The 16050-nt window shown below is 43.9% G+C and overlaps 1 protein-coding gene and 2 pseudogenes across 5 annotated transcripts in view; 1 reads left to right on the forward strand and 2 right to left on the reverse strand.

Moving 5' to 3' along the window:
* COP1 (COP1 E3 ubiquitin ligase) overlaps positions 1-16050 on the reverse strand; it is a 581242-nt gene that overhangs the window by 175567 nt on the left and 389625 nt on the right. The gene's annotated exons all lie outside the window — the stretch shown is intronic.
* LOC134963853 (5S ribosomal RNA) lies at positions 7910-8028 on the reverse strand (annotated as a pseudogene).
* LOC134963854 (5S ribosomal RNA) lies at positions 10471-10589 on the forward strand (annotated as a pseudogene).

Genomic DNA, 16050 nt, shown 5'->3' on the forward strand with positions numbered 1-16050 from the left:
TGTGCCTCAGTGCTCTCTACCTGGTGCAGTGTGCCTCAGTGCGCTCTACCTGGTGCAGTGTGCCTCAGTGCTCTCTACCTGGTGCAGTGTGCCTCAGTGCTCTCTACCTGGTGCAGTGTGCCTCAGTGCTCTCTACCTGGTGCAGTGTGCCTCAGTGCTCTCTACCTGGTGCAGTGTGCCTCAGTGCTCTCTACCTGGTGCAGTGTGCCTCAGTGCTCTCTACCTGGTGCAGTGTGCCTCAGTGCTCTCTACCTGGTGCAGTGTGCCTCAGTGCTCTCTACCTGGTGCAATGTTTCTCAGTGCTCTCTACCTGGTGCAATGTGTATAACATGCTCTGCCTGGCGCAATATGTATAACGTGCAGTACCTGTCGCAGTGTGTATAGGAGGTCCTACTTGGTGCAGTGTGTATTAGCTGCACTACTGTGTGGTGTAATGTGAATTGCCACTATTATGTGGCCACGCCCCTTCCCCACAAAACAACGCCCTAAATTTTTGCTGCGCGCCTTTGGCGCGCAATGTCCATGCTTTCACATGTAGTAATGGGGGGACCAAGCATTATAGTATGTACCTAATTTTGCCCTACTAACTTAAAAATGTGCCCTACTGAATGAAAAATGTGCCCTCCCTGTGATCAGCACTCTGCCCTAAAAAAATCCTAGACTGAACACTAGGATCTATAAAAGTTTGTTGCTAACATACAAGTGAAGCTATACATGAACGTTTCCTGCTCTAGATACGGACTGTCTATTTGCTCCTTGCGGTGATAAATACGTGATACGGTGCGGTGTTGAATACCAGTGTAAAATATTGGTTTTATACATTTTAATACTTGCTTCGTAATATAAAATAAATAGTTTTTTATAAATTACCTCTATGTAAGCGCTCCCTTGTGATATTTTATATATCTTTCTTGTTTCCATATATAACCATCCTACATTCTGGCCTAGTTACATTACACAGAAAAAAATGCACAGCTATAAACAGTCTTTGGAGTGATCATCTAACTGGGGCTAACTTTTGAACCATGCAAGCTATTAGCTGTAATACATGCTGCTTCATCTGCATGATTACTTCTCATTCAAGTTATTAAATCATCGCACAACTGCCCACCAATTACTACTTCAACTGCCATTTTTGCTATAGATGGCTGGCCCTTGTGGCAAACCTGAAAGTACTGTATGTGTTCTGTAGGTCGTGTGTCTAAGGCTGGCGATTGACTTGAGCGGTTTACGTGTGTTATTGCATGTAAAATTATTATTAATGGATGTTATTGTGCTGAATGGCATTTTTGCTTGCATTCCAGTGTATTTTTGTTATACATCCGTTTTAAGTAATTGGAAACTAAAAACCAAAAACACTGCTACACCCGCTACAATCACAAGAAAGAAAGGGCCTTCTACACTAATCTTTAATATCTCCGTTCACATAGATTGTCAGGAAAGCTGCACTGCAGTTCAGGATACAATCTCTGGAGACTCACAGCAAGGCAAGGGAGTAGTAGATGCAATATGCAGTCAGAAGACACAGACAGACACAGGAAAATACATCTCAAGAGAGCTTGTCACAGAGAAAAACAAATGATAAAAACCGGTCTTCACAAAAGAAACATAAATCGCTTTAACTGTAAGGAAGTTCCTAAACCTTGGAGAAGACCAGCTGGTACAGCAGGATGGAGAAGGTGATGTCTCCAGGTATATATTTCAATGCTAACGCTATATTCCTCAGATAGAAATGTAGAACTGTAAAGATATATACTATTAAAACACATAGCTTAGAATATCACCTTATTATTATTATTTCTTTTTAAGGTCCCACACAGTTTCTGCAGGTAACAGTGAAAACAAACATATCAAAAGTACAGTAAGTTTAAGAAGTAACAGAAACAACATAAAGCAAAGGACTGTCAAACTAGGTAGGTGATGGGGCAATGGTTGGGAGACTCACTATATGCAGATAGGCAAGAAACTGAGTCACGGGGGGTGGACGGCAGCTCAGCAACGAGACTGTACGCAATGTAGAGGAAGCATCCAGAGCCAGGGCCGCTGAAGGGGACAAGTAGACGAGGAGCACTGGAAGCAAGGATAGTACAGGAATAAACAAAAGTATGAAGGACCCTGCCCGTGAGAGCTGGAAGGATGAAAAAGTAAAGGGTTATATGGGGAGAAGAAAAGGTTGGGGGATAAGGGAAGAGTGGAGATTTAGGAGGGATGGTAGGGATGGTGAAAATTATTTTTTTCAGTGAATGTGTGAAGATTAAGAGACTGCTAAAAAGTCTCACTTGGTGAGGGAGTTAGTTCCAGAGTAAGGCCAAGATCAGGAGAAGTTTCTCAGGCTGGCATGAGAGGAGGCAGTTAGACAAACAGTGGAGCGGGTGAGGAGTGTAGACAGAGATGAGGCTCAGAGGTTTGTATTTGGGGGCTAGGAGATGGAGAGCAAGTTAAGAAAGTTGCAGAGGGGCAGGCTGACACAGACCGTGTAGTACGGAACATGATACGTGGCAGCACTCACAATGGATTTGAGTGGGGGAAGGGAGTGAGGGGGAGGCCGGAGTGATGGACGCTAAAATAATCCAGCAGAGAGATGAGTGCATGGATTAGAGTTTTAGAGGCATCAGGTGTGAGAACAGGCCTAATCGTAGAGATACTGTATATGTGGAATAGCAAGAGTGAGATATATATTGAATGTGCAGGGTGAAGGACAGGGAGTGGGAGTAAAAATGACAACATTCCTGGGAAACAATGCGGATACCTCATACTATTGTGTACAAGAGCTGAAGCTGTACATTCTGTCCAATCTGGTTTGCTTTTTGGTCTGACATCCAGGTACAGTTTTGTCTGGAAACAGTATGTTAGCACATATAGAAGGTTTTATCAGCCTGGATCATTCCTTCAATCCTTTGTGCCAGTTTTAGAGTCAACTCTTGAAATGGCTACATCTGATTGGACGAAAGCCACTGCTGTAACTGAGCATTACTCCTCCCTACCAGAGGGGTAATGTATACTCTAGTGGTTCAAAATAGGCTCTGGCTTTAGCATACACAGCATTAAACAGTTCCAAAATGCCGTTAGCATGAGGTGTAGGTGTAATGGTAACCAAATAGTTTTATTTTCAAAGCACAGAGCACTCAAAGGGAAACAATCATTCGCTGAGAAGCTGTCACAGAGTTGGCGGTGGTAAGGAAACTGTAAATGGTTTGTCAAGTAGAAACTAAATAAAATGTTAGAAAGCAGCAAATTATACTTACTGATAATTTAATTTCTTCAAGATACTTCAGACAGCCATAACACATGGGATTACATCCCATTCCTCTAGTTCTAGACAGGAAGTATTTTCACCAAGGACCGCGCACTAAGAGTATAAAGGTTCATCCCTCCTTTTCCTCCCTAGTCTTTTGAGTGTCTCCTCTTATTTGGGCCAGGAAAAATAAGATTTTAAACCTACCGGTAAATCTTTTTCTCGTAGTCCGTAGAGATTGCAGGGACTCCATAAGGAACATGGGGATAGACGGGCTCCGCAGGAGACATGGGCACTTTAAGAAAGACTTTGGATCTGGGTGTGCAATGGCTCCTCCCTCTATGCCCCTCCTCCAGACCTCAGTTAGAGAAACTGTGCCCAGAGGAGACGGACAGTACGAGGAAAGGATTTTTGTTAATCTAAGGGCAAGATTCATACCAGCCACACCGTATAACCTGTGATATACAATCTAGTTAACAGTATGAACAACAACATATCATCGATCCAAAACCGACGAAACTATAACATAACCCTTATGAAAGCAATAACTATATACAAGTCTTGCAGAAATAGTCCGCACTAGGGACGGGCGCCCAGCATCCTCTATGGACTACGAGAAAAAGATTTACCGGTAGGTTTAAAATCTCAATTTTCTCTAACGTCCTAGAGGATGCTGGGACTCCGTAAGGACCATGGGGATTATACCAAAGCTCCCAAACGGGCGGGAGAGTGCGGATGACTCTGCAGCACCGATTGAGCAAACAGGAGGTCCTCCTCAGCCAGGGTATCAAACTTATAGAACTTTGCAAAGGTGTTTGACCCCGAGCAAGTAGCAGCTCGGCACAGCTGTAGTGCAGAGACACCTCGGGCAGCCGCCCAAGACGAGCCCACCTTCCTAGTGGAATGGGCCTTAACCGATTTTGGTAACCGCAATCCAGCCGTAGAATGCGCCTGCTAAATCGTGTTACAGATCCAGCGAGCAATAGTCTGCTTTGAAGCAGGGCCACCAACCTTGTTGGCTGCATACAGGACAAACAGTGCTTCTGTTTTTCTGATCCTAGCCGTTCTGGCCACGTAAATCTTTAAAGACCTGACCACATCAAGGGACTCTGAATCCTCCAAGTCCGTGTAGCCACAGGCACGACAATAGGTTGGTTCATATGAAAGGATGAGACCACCTTAGGTAGGAATTGAGGACGGGTCCGCAATTCCGCTCTATCCATATGGAAAACCAGATAGGGGCTTTTATGTGATAAAGCCGCCAATTCCGAAACTCGCCTAGCCGAAGCCAAGGCTAACAACATGACCACCTTCCAAGTGAGATATTTCAACTCCACTGTTTTAAGTGGTTCAAACCAATGTGACTTAAGAAAACTTAACACCACGTTAAGGTCCCAAGGCGCCACCGGAGGCACAAAAGGAGGCTGAATATGCAGTACTCCCTTCACAAAAGTCTGTACTTCAGGCAGAGAGGCCAATTCCTTTTGAAAGAAAATGGATAAGGCCGAAATCTGAACTTTAATGGAGCCTAATTTTAGGCCCAAATTCACTCCAGTCTGTAGGAAGTGAAGAAAACGGCCTAGATGGAATTCTTCCGTAGGAGCATTCCTGGCCTCACACCAAGAAACATATTTTCGCCATATTCGGTGATAATGTTTAGATGTCCCGTCCTTCCTAGCCTTTATTAGCGTAGGAATGACCTCATCCGGAACACCTTTTTCCGCTAGGATCCGGCGTTCAACCGCCATGCCGTCAAATGCAGCCGCGGTAAGTCTTGGAACAGACAGGGACCCTGTTGCAACAGGTCCTGTCTTAGAGGAAGAGGCCACGGATCTTCTGTGAGCATTTCCTGCAGATCTGGATACCAGGTCCTTCGTGGCCAATCCGGAACAATGAGTATTGTTCTCACTCCTCTTTTTCTTATTATTCTCAACACCTTGGGTATGAGAGGAAGAGGAGGAAATACATAGACCGACTGGAACACCCACGGTGTCACTAGGGCGTCCACAGCTACCGCCTGAGGATCTCTTGACCTGGCGCAATACCTTTGTAGCTTTTTGTTGAGACGGGACGCCATCATGTCTATTTGGGGCAATCCCCAACGACTTGCAATCTGTGCGAAGACTTCCTGATGAAGTCCCCACTCTCCTGGATGCAGGTCGTGTCTGCTGAGGAAGTCTGCTTCCCAGTTGTCCACTCCCGGAATGAACACTGCTGACAGTGCGCTTACATGATTCTCCGCCCAGCGAAGAATTCTGGTGGCTTCCTCCATCGCCACTCTGCTCCTTGTGCCGCCTTGGCGATTTACATGAGCTACTGCGGTGACGTTGTCCGACTGAATCAGCACTGGTCGGTCGCGAAGTAAGGTCTCCGCTTGACGTAGGGCGTTGTATATGGCCCTCCGTTCCAGGATGTTGATGTGAAGACAAGTCTCTTGACTTGACCAAAGGCCTTGGAAATTTCTTCCCTATGTGACTGCTCCCCAACCTCGGAGGCTCGCGTCCGTGGTCACCAGGATCCAATCCTGAATGCCGAACCTGCGGCCCTCTAGAAGGTGAGCACTCTGCAGCCACCACAGGAGAGATACCCTGGCCCTGGGGGACAGGGTGATCCGCTGATGCATGTGCAGATGTGACCCGGACCATTTGTCCAATAGGTCCCATTGGAAAGTCCTTGCATGGAACCTGCCGAAGGGAATGGCTTCGTATGTCGCCACCATTTTTCCCAGGACTTGAGTGCAATGGTGCACTGACACTTGTTTCGGCTTCAACAGGTTCTTGACTAGAGTCATGAGTTCCTGCGCTTTTTCTACTGGAAGAAAAACCCTTTTCTGGTCTGTGTCCAGAATCATGCCCAAGAAGGAAAGGCGAGTCGTAGGATTCAGCTGCGACTTTGGAATATTGAGAATCCAGCCGTGTCGCTGTAACACCTTCAGTGAAAGGGATACGCTGTTCTGCAACTTCTCCCGTGATCTCACTTTTATGAGGAGATCGTCCAAGTACGGGATAATTGTGACACCCTGCTTTCGCAAGAGCACCATCATTTCCGCCATTACCTTGGTGAAAATTCTCGGGGCCGTGGAAAGCCCAAATGGCAACGTCTGAAATTGGTAATGACAATCCTGTATCGCAAATCTCAGGTACGCCTGATGAGGAGGATATATGGGAACATGCAGGTATGCATCCTTTATGTCCAGCGATACCATAAAATCCCCCCCTTCCAGGCTGGCGATGACCGCTCTGAGCGATTCCATCTTGAACTTGAACCGTTTTAAGTAAAGGTTCAGGGATTTTAAATTCAAAATGGGTCTGACCGAACCGTCCGGTTTCGGGACCACAAACAGGGTTGAGTAGTACCCCTTCCCTCTCTGAAGCAGGGGAACCTCGGCCACCACTTGTTGAAGACACAATTTTTGAATCGCATGTAACACTATCTCCCTTTCCAGGGGAGAAGTTGGTAGCGCCGATTTGAAAAACCGGCGAGGAGGCACCTCTTCGAATTCCAGCTTGTATCCCTGGGTAACAATTTCCATTGCCCAGGGATCCACCTGTGATTGAACCCAGATGTGGCTGAAAAGTCGAAGACGTGCCCCTACTGGAGCGGACTCCCTCAGGGGAGCCCCAGCGTGATGCGGTGGATTTTGCAGAGGCCGGGGAGGACTTCTGTTCCTGGGAACTAGCTGTGTTGTGCAGCTTTTTTCCTCTGCCCTTACCCCTGGCAAGAAAAGACGATCCACGTACTCTTTTGCTTTTATTTGAACGAAAGGACTGCATTTGATAATGAGGCGCTTTCTTAGATTGTGAGGGAATATAAGGCAAAAAATTCGATTTACCTGCCGTAGCTGTGGAGACGAGGTCCGAGAGGCCCTCTCCAAACAATTCCTCACCCTTGTAAGGCAAAAACTCCATATGCCTCTTTGAGTCGGCATCCCCCGTCCACTGTCGGGTCCATAAGACTCGCCTAGCAGAAATGGACATAGCGTTTATTCTGGAACCCAGTAAACTAATGTCTCTTTGAGCATCCCTCATATATAAGACAGCATCTTTTATATGCCCTAGGGTCATTAAAATGGTATCCTTATCAAGGGTCTCAATATCCGCTGATAAAGAATCTGTCCATGCTGCTACAGCACTACAAACCCAGGCCGACGCAATTGCCAGCCTGAGTAACGTAGTATAAAGTTAGATTTAAGGATGCCGCACAGGACTGGGTGGTTTGTGTTTAAAATTTATTTGCAAAAGGTTTCCAAGGTAACCGACCCATCAGAAAAATTCTGAAAATGTATCACCATCTACCAGTAGAAATATTTTTGTGTAGATATGAACAGTGATTGTCGATGGTGCTCCCATAGGTCCAATGCATATGTAGTAAAGGGGAAAGAAAAAGAAAAAAAGTGACCTTTGTTGGGAGCACTCCCACTTGGAAACGATAATGATTTGAGTAATGAGCAATGATATGAAAAGTGAAGTAATTAAAATGTAACCTTTAATTTTATTATATTAAAATATTGGTACACCAGTTATATTGTTTCACTATTTAGGGGCTAGTCAATGTGAGCCACCTGGTAAAGCTAAATTGTGAAGATATTGATGAAAATACAAAGCATTATTAGGCAGGCTCAGAGTACTTGGATATATGGAATAGGTACTATAACCAAATTGGTGCCGTCAAAAGAACCTACAACACCTGGTATTCCTTAGTGGTCCACCACCTAAGTACTGACCAGGCCCAACACCGTATTGCTTCCAAGATCAGACGAGATTGGGCATGCGCGGTGTGGTATGGTAGTAGATCAGTATTGATCTGGCGATTTCTACCACTAATATATAGATGGTAGGGGGTTATTGGTAAGCACCTTGTTACCAAATTAACCGAGTAATCTCTAAGGAGAAAATATGTGTTTAACCATCATTGCACCAAATTGTAACCCAAATCTGTAGGTATACGTGGGTTTAAATCATGTGGTTAATGGTTTCTCAGCCCGCAAGAAATGCCTGTATGTTTCATTATGTGCTGTGCAGCACCTATGAAAATTGGGTTTGCACTGCGAATAAGGCAGATATAGATCACTGTTCTACTGATAACATGCCACAGTATTTGTATATGATCCAAAGAGAAATCGTCTCTATTGGTTAATTGGATCACCCTGTTAAGGGAAAAACAAAGGTTATTGTGAAGTTATAAGCTCAAAGATTATAAATAAACCTCCTATTATATCATGATCGAAAAAATGCAGGACCAAAAATGATATAAAGATTGTTAGGAGAAAGAAAACAGACTTGAAAAATAGACAAGATGTATAACAGTCTCAATTATCCAATTAAGGGCTAATTAATGCCATGGTGCCTAACAAAGTATGGGTGTTGTCTTTGAAATAGAAAAATTTTGCCACAATAACTTATATAGCATGTATCCACAGTGTATCTATAAAGTGTCTGTCTAACATGTAATAGACAGACAAGAATTGCCAAAATGAACCCAAAGAGGGGACATATACAATAATCCCCCAAAAAAAGATCATATGCTAGGTGATTTTTTCAATACATTTAGCTATGATATGCACAATAGCTTTATATTCCAACAAAAACCTGCATATGAATAGGTACTGATGCACTGTATTGTGATTATTGGCATAACATTTGCCAAAGAGACCAATGCACGCTGTTTCTTAATTGTGTATGTGCAAATAGGTTTGACGGGAGATAGTGTAGCAGATGGGACAATGCAATAATTAAGTTTGCCCGCTCTCCATGCGCCGTTAGCCGCAGAGCTCCGGCGTTAATGAGGTTTGAGAAATATCATCTCCTGCTACTGGGAGATCGATAGGCAAGTAGGGACAAAAAATACTTAAGTGTCTGTCTGCTCGTAGCGCGCCGCTGGCCGCCGGGCTCCAGCGTCCGTGCTGCCTCTCTGATCTCCTCTCCTTTCGGTCTCTGATCATGTGAGCGTACTCATCATGATCCTCCTGTTCACCTCCCAACGTACGTTTCACAGATTAGCTTGTTCACGGGTAGCTACCCGTGAACAAGCTAATCTGTGAAACGTACGTTGGGAGGTGAACAGGAGGATCATGATGAGTACGCTCACATGATCAGAGACCGAAAGGAGAGGAGATCAGAGAGGCAGCACGGACGCTGGAGCCCGGCGGCCAGCGGCGCGCTACGAGCAGACAGACACTTAAGTATTTTTTGTCCCTACTTGCCTATCGATCTCCCAGTAGCAGGAGATGATATTTCTCAAACCTCATTAACGCCGGAGCTCTGCGGCTAACGGCGCATGGAGAGCGGGCAAACTTAATTATTGCATTGTCCCATCTGCTACACTATCTCCCGTCAAACCTATTTGCACATACACAATTAAGAAACAGCGTGCATTGGTCTCTTTGGCAAATGTTATGCCAATAATCACAATACAGTGCATCAGTACCTATTCATATGCAGGTTTTTGTTGGAATATAAAGCTATTGTGCATATCATAGCTAAATGTATTGAAAAAATCACCTAGCATATGATCTTTTTTTGGGGGATTATTGTATATGTCCCCTCTTTGGGTTCATTTTGGCAATTCTTGTCTGTCTATTACATGTTAGACAGACACTTTATAGATACACTGTGGATACATGCTATATAAGTTATTGTGGCAAAATTTTTCTATTTCAAAGACAACACCCATACTTTGTTAGGCACCATGGCATTAATTAGCCCTTAATTGGATAATTGAGACTGTTATACATCTTGTCTATTTTTCAAGTCTGTTTTCTTTCTCCTAACAATCTTTATATCATTTTTGGTCCTGCATTTTTTCGATCATGATATAATAGGAGGTTTATTTATAATCTTTGAGCTTATAACTTCACAATAACCTTTGTTTTTCCCTTAACAGGGTGATCCAATTAACCAATAGAGACGATTTCTCTTTGGATCATATACAAATACTGTGGCATGTTATCAGTAGAACAGTGATCTATATCTGCCTTATTCGCAGTGCAAACCCAATTTTCATAGGTGCTGCACAGCACATAATGAAACATACAGGCATTTCTTGCGGGCTGAGAAACCATTAACCACATGATTTAAACCCACGTATACCTACAGATTTGGGTTACAATTTGGTGCAATGATGGTTAAACACATATTTTCTCCTTAGAGATTACTCGGTTAATTTGGTAACAAGGTGCTTACCAATAACCCCCTACCATCTATATATTAGTGGTAGAAATCGCCAGATCAATACTGATCTACTACCATACCACACCGCGCATGCCCAATCTCGTCTGATCTTGGAAGCAATACGGTGTTGGGCCTGGTCAGTACTTAGGTGGTGGACCACTAAGGAATACCAGGTGTTGTAGGTTCTTTTGACGGCACCAATTTGGTTATAGTACCTATTCCATATATCCAAGTACTCTGAGCCTGCCTAATAATGCTTTGTATTTTCATCAATATCTTCACAATTTAGCTTTACCAGGTGGCTCACATTGACTAGCCCCTAAATAGTGAAACAATATAACTGGTGTACCAATATTTTAATAATAAAATTAAAGGTTACATTTTAATTACTTCACTTTTCATATCATTGCTCATTACTCAAATCATTATCGTTTCCAAGTGGGAGTGCTCCCAACAAAGGTCACTTTTTTTCTTTTTCTTTCCCCTTTACTACATAGCCTGAGTAACGTACCAGAATGTGTGTAAATGGACTTCAAGGTAACAACCTGCTTGAGGGTAGCCGTATCTTGGGATGGGAGCGCTATCTTTTTTGATAAGCGTGTAAAAGCTTTGTCTACCCTAGGGGAGGATTCCCACCGTATTCTGTCCTGTGACGGGAAAGGATACGCTGTTAGAATCCTTTTGGGAATCTACAGTTTTTTGTCTGGAGTTTCCCACACTTTTTCGCATAACTCGTTCAGCTCATGTGAAGAGGGAAAAGTGACCTCAGGTTTCTTTCCCTTATACATGTGTACTCTCGTGTCAGGGACAGGGGGTTCCTCAGTAATATGCAAAAACATCTTTAATTGCGATACTCATATATCGAATACATTTAGCCACCCTTGGCTGCAATTTTGCATCATCGTAGTCGACACTGGAGTCTGAATCCGTGTCGGTATCTGTGTCAACTATTTGCGATAGTGGGTGCTTCTGAGACATGTCTGTCCCGAAGGTCCCGGCGACATTGGGACAGACATGGGTTGACTCCCTGACTGTACCCTAGCTTCAGCTTTGTCTAATCTTTTGTGCAATAAATTAACATTAGCACTTAAAACATTCCACATATCCATCCAGTCAGGTGTCGGCGCTGCCGACGGAGACCTAATATTCATACACTCCCCCTCCTCCTCAGGTGAGCCTTCAACCTCAGACATGTCGACACACGCGTACCGACATACCACACACACACACACACAGGGAAGCTCTTTTCTGAAGACAGGTTCCCCACCTGACCCTTTGGAGAGAGAGAGAGAGAGAGAGAGAGAGAGGGTATGCCAGCACACACCCCAGCGCTATATGACCCAGGAAAAAACACAGAATGTTTAGTCAGTAGCGCTTTTGTATCATGTATATGCGCCAATTATGTGCCCCCCCCCCTCTACTTTAAAACCCTCTTTCACCGTGTGTCAAGCAGGGGAGAGTCCGGGGAGCTTCCTCTGAGCGGTGCTGTGGAGAAAAAATGGCACTGGTGAGTGCTGAGGGAGAAGCCCCGCCCCCTCGGCGGCGGGCTTCTGTCCCGCTCAAATTTTCTAACATGGCGGGGGCTCTTTTTATACATGTACAGTGCCCAGCTGTACATATGTGTATTTGTCACAGGAGGTGTTTATTGCTGCCCAGGGCGCCCCCCCTGCGCCCTTACAGTGACCGAAGTGTGTGAGGTGAATGGGAGCAATGGCGCACCGCTTCACTGCTGTGTGTTACCTCTATGAAGATCAAGGTGTCTTCTGCCGCCTCTGAAGTCTTTTCCTCACATACTCACCCGGCTTCTTTCTTCCGGCTCTGTGAGGACGACGGCGGCGCGGCTCTGGGACGGACGGCGAGGGTGAGACCTGCGTACCGATCCCTCTGGAGCTAATGGTGTCCAGTAGCCTAAGAAACAGAGCCCTGAAACTCAGAGAAGTGGGTCTGTTTCTCTCTCCTCAGTCCCTCGATGCAGGGAGTCTGTTGCCAGCAGGCTCCCTGAAAATAAAAAACCTAACTAAAATACTTTCTTTTACAGGAAACTCAGGAGAGCTCCCTGAAAGCACCCAGTCTCCACTGGGCACAGTATCAAACTGAGGTCTGGAGGAGGGGCATAGAGGGAGGAGCCAGTGCACACCCAGATCCAAAGTCTTTCTTAAAGTGCCCATGTCTCCTGCGGAGCCCGTCTATCCCCATGGTCCTTACGGAGTCCCAGCATCCTCTAGGACGTTAGAGAAAAACACAATAAGGGAGGGCATATTGTAGGCTGTCATGAAGTACCTTGAAGAAATGAAATTATCGGTAAGTATAATTTGCCGCTTTCTTCTTCACTACTTCATGGCAGCCATTACACAAGGGACATACCAAGCAATATGTATAGTGAGGGGTAACAAATAGTCAACCAAAAAAAATAAAACTGAATGGTTCATGACAAATTTATTCATGACACTAGCCATTCTAGGACATAACTCCCAAAAGTTGGCGCTTGACACATCTAAAGCATAGTGACTTGAGAAGGAATTAACAGATGACCATGTAGTTACTGCGCCTATGTCCTTTACTGATACCTGGGCCTTCTTAACCCAGGAAGTTGCAACAGTTCTGGTCGAGTGTGCCTTCAGAGTTTCTGGAACTTGACGATTACTTTTATCAGACACAAAAGTAATAAACTCCTTGATCCACCTAGCAATAGTTTGCTTCGTGGGTGCACCACCTTTCTGCATGTAAAACAAATACTTTGTTTTCCAAAAGTCCTTCACTCTGCTCAAATAGACAAAATTGCTTGCAATAAGTCCGGCATATGCAGCTTTTCTTCCTTCTCATTTTAGGTTGCGTGTGTGTGTGTGTGTGTGTGTGTGGGGGGGGGGGGGCAAAATTATCTGATTTAATAAAACGCTGCCACTACCTTCTGTATATAAGTTATTTGTTCCTAGAACAATTTTATCTGGTAAGATATTTAGATAGGGCCCTTCCGCCCATAATACTTGTAAATCACTTACCCTTCTGGCTGAAGTAATAGCAATTAGAACAAATTACTTTCCTTTTCAGGTCAACAACTTTACTGGAATCTCTTGTAGTAGCTCAAAAGGAGATAGCATAAAAGCATACACTATCAGATTCAGATTCCATGGGGCTAGGACTAATTTGAGTCAAGTCCATACTTTTCCACAGCTAGACAGAAACTCTTGACAAGATTGTCTTTAGACAGTTTCCTATCCAGCAACACACTCAAGGCTGCTATCTGTACCTTAATGGTTGATAACGCCATACCCTTCTCAACCCACCGTATAGAAACTGTAATACTTGGGGTGTTTCAACGCTCATGACATCAAACTCGGAGACAACCATGAAATAAGATTTTAAAGATACTATAATAAATTAGATGCCCTCTTTTTTGCTTGCATAAAAAAAAAAAAATGACTGGTTCACGCATACCTTTCCTTAATAGATCACTTTCAACTTCCATACCATCAGATGAAGATTTTTCAATTTTGGATGGAATAACAGTCCCTGGTATAATAGACCCAGCGTGAGGGGTAACATCCATGGACTCCATGCTTCCATTCTCACCACTGTTGGAACTAGTGATGAGCGAGGTTCGGTTTTACTCGGTTTTACTCGGTTTTACTCGGTTCTCAAAACGGCATCTTATTGGCTATCCAAAACACGTGACATCCGTGAGCCAATAAGATGCCGTTTTGAGAACCGAGTAAAACCGAGTAAAACCGAATCCGCTCATCACTAGTTGGAACCACACTCTCCTTAAGGAAAGATTATAACCACTTCTACTTGCTCTTCCCTGATATAATTTAGGACACAAGCAATCATAGGAAAAAGAGGGAACACAGCACAGCGTAAAGTTCCATGCTAGGGAGAACACGCCTACTCCGCTTGTTCGTGGCAGATCGTATCTAAAAGAGAAAAGAGGATGTTTTGTGTGTGTGTGTGTGTGTGTGTGTGTGTGTGTGTGTGTGTGTGCGCGCGCCAATTAGATACACCTGGGACTGCCCAAACCTTATTAAAATCTCTTGAAATATATTTGCATTTAATTCCTATTTCCTATTACCCTGGCAACCTCTCGTGTCTTGCTGGGAAAGTCTACAACAATGTTATCTTTTCCTGGTACATATAGAGCTTACAGAGAACCGAGGTGACACCGGAAAAAAAATTAAAAATTCTTGTCATCAACAGCATTCGACTCTAGGTGCCACCTTATTGATTTAAATAGGGTACCGTTGCCACGTTGCCAGAGAATACTTTTAGAAGGCTTAATGCTAGTGACTTTGAAAGTAATCTAATGCATTCCACACCAAGCAGTGGTGTTCTGCCAAGAAAGTTCTTCTGTATTTAGATCCAGGCTTGTACACAAAGAAAAAGGGACTCTTGTAGCTTGACATACAGTAGCTTTAACAGGTAATTCAAGAAGGTTCCTTCTTGGCTGTACTTCAGCAAGTCCCACTGTAACTTTCTCATCCTCTACCTTGTCCGCAAAGTCCAGCATGTAATGTCAGTTTGTTGCACGCTTGTACCAATGCGGCCAGTTCTTGAATCTTTACTCACATTTCGTTACAGAGGGACTACACACTGTAAAGTGTCCACTTGTACCCCCAAGAACTGTATTTGTCGAAGTGGATTTAACCAACTTTCCTCCCAGTTTATTATCCAACCGTAAGACTGAGGGATCTGTAATATTCTATCCACAGAATCCTTCAATGTTTCTTTTGACTTTTCCGCAACATAGTAAGTGTTCAAATACAGCCAAACTGCTAGCCCATGTCTTCTTATAAGCAATAAGTACCACAAAGGAGCTTTGTAAATGTTCTTGGGGATGTTGTCAATCTGAAGGGAAGACGTGTACTGAAGAGGTTTTCCTTGGATGCAGAATTTGAGATATTTTAGATGTTCACTGAATACCAGAACAGGAAAATAGGCATCTTTTAGATGTATTAATGCTACAGAATATGCTTTTCTTAAAAACAGCCAATATAGATTTCAGTGTTTTCATATGAAACCTTCTCATCTTCACCAAGCTGTCTGAGATCCAGAATAGTTCTTAAGCCACTGTGGACTTTTGTAAAAGAAATATACGAGAGTAAAGCCTTCAATTTATCACAGATGACTGGACAAAATCTCCACAGCCTTTGAGCTAATTTTTGTATACTGTCATAGCACCATGACTTTCAAGGTCACAACTGGAAACCCAGATATCACAACATGATTGTTTCTTGGAACCCCAATAATTCCATCAGATACCTTTGAGATACTACATCCTGAACTCATCTGTTCTGCACAGATTCCTGCCAATGCCTGACAAATTACAGAAGACTGCCCCCTACTTGCACAGATGCAGGAAACCCATAGTACTTATTCGACTGCCTCTTCTGAAGGTTTTGCAAAAGGACTGCCTCCGCATTCCTATAGAAAATATACTACCATAGTACCATGCTGGCACAAAACGTCTGGCTTCCAAAAATAGCTGTACAGAAGACGGCATAGGATATCTACTTCTATCCTGAGGTAACGTTTCAAATTTACCTCATCCAGCCTGTTACCAAACAGCAGGGAACTTTCATAAGCAAAGAAAGTAGACTATTCCTTGTAAATCTGCTTTCCATAAATGCAGCACAGAGCTGTAATTTGAACATA

Source organism: Pseudophryne corroboree, chromosome 9, assembly GCF_028390025.1.
Source record: "Pseudophryne corroboree isolate aPseCor3 chromosome 9, aPseCor3.hap2, whole genome shotgun sequence".
Taxonomy (NCBI): Eukaryota; Metazoa; Chordata; class Amphibia; order Anura; family Myobatrachidae; genus Pseudophryne; species Pseudophryne corroboree.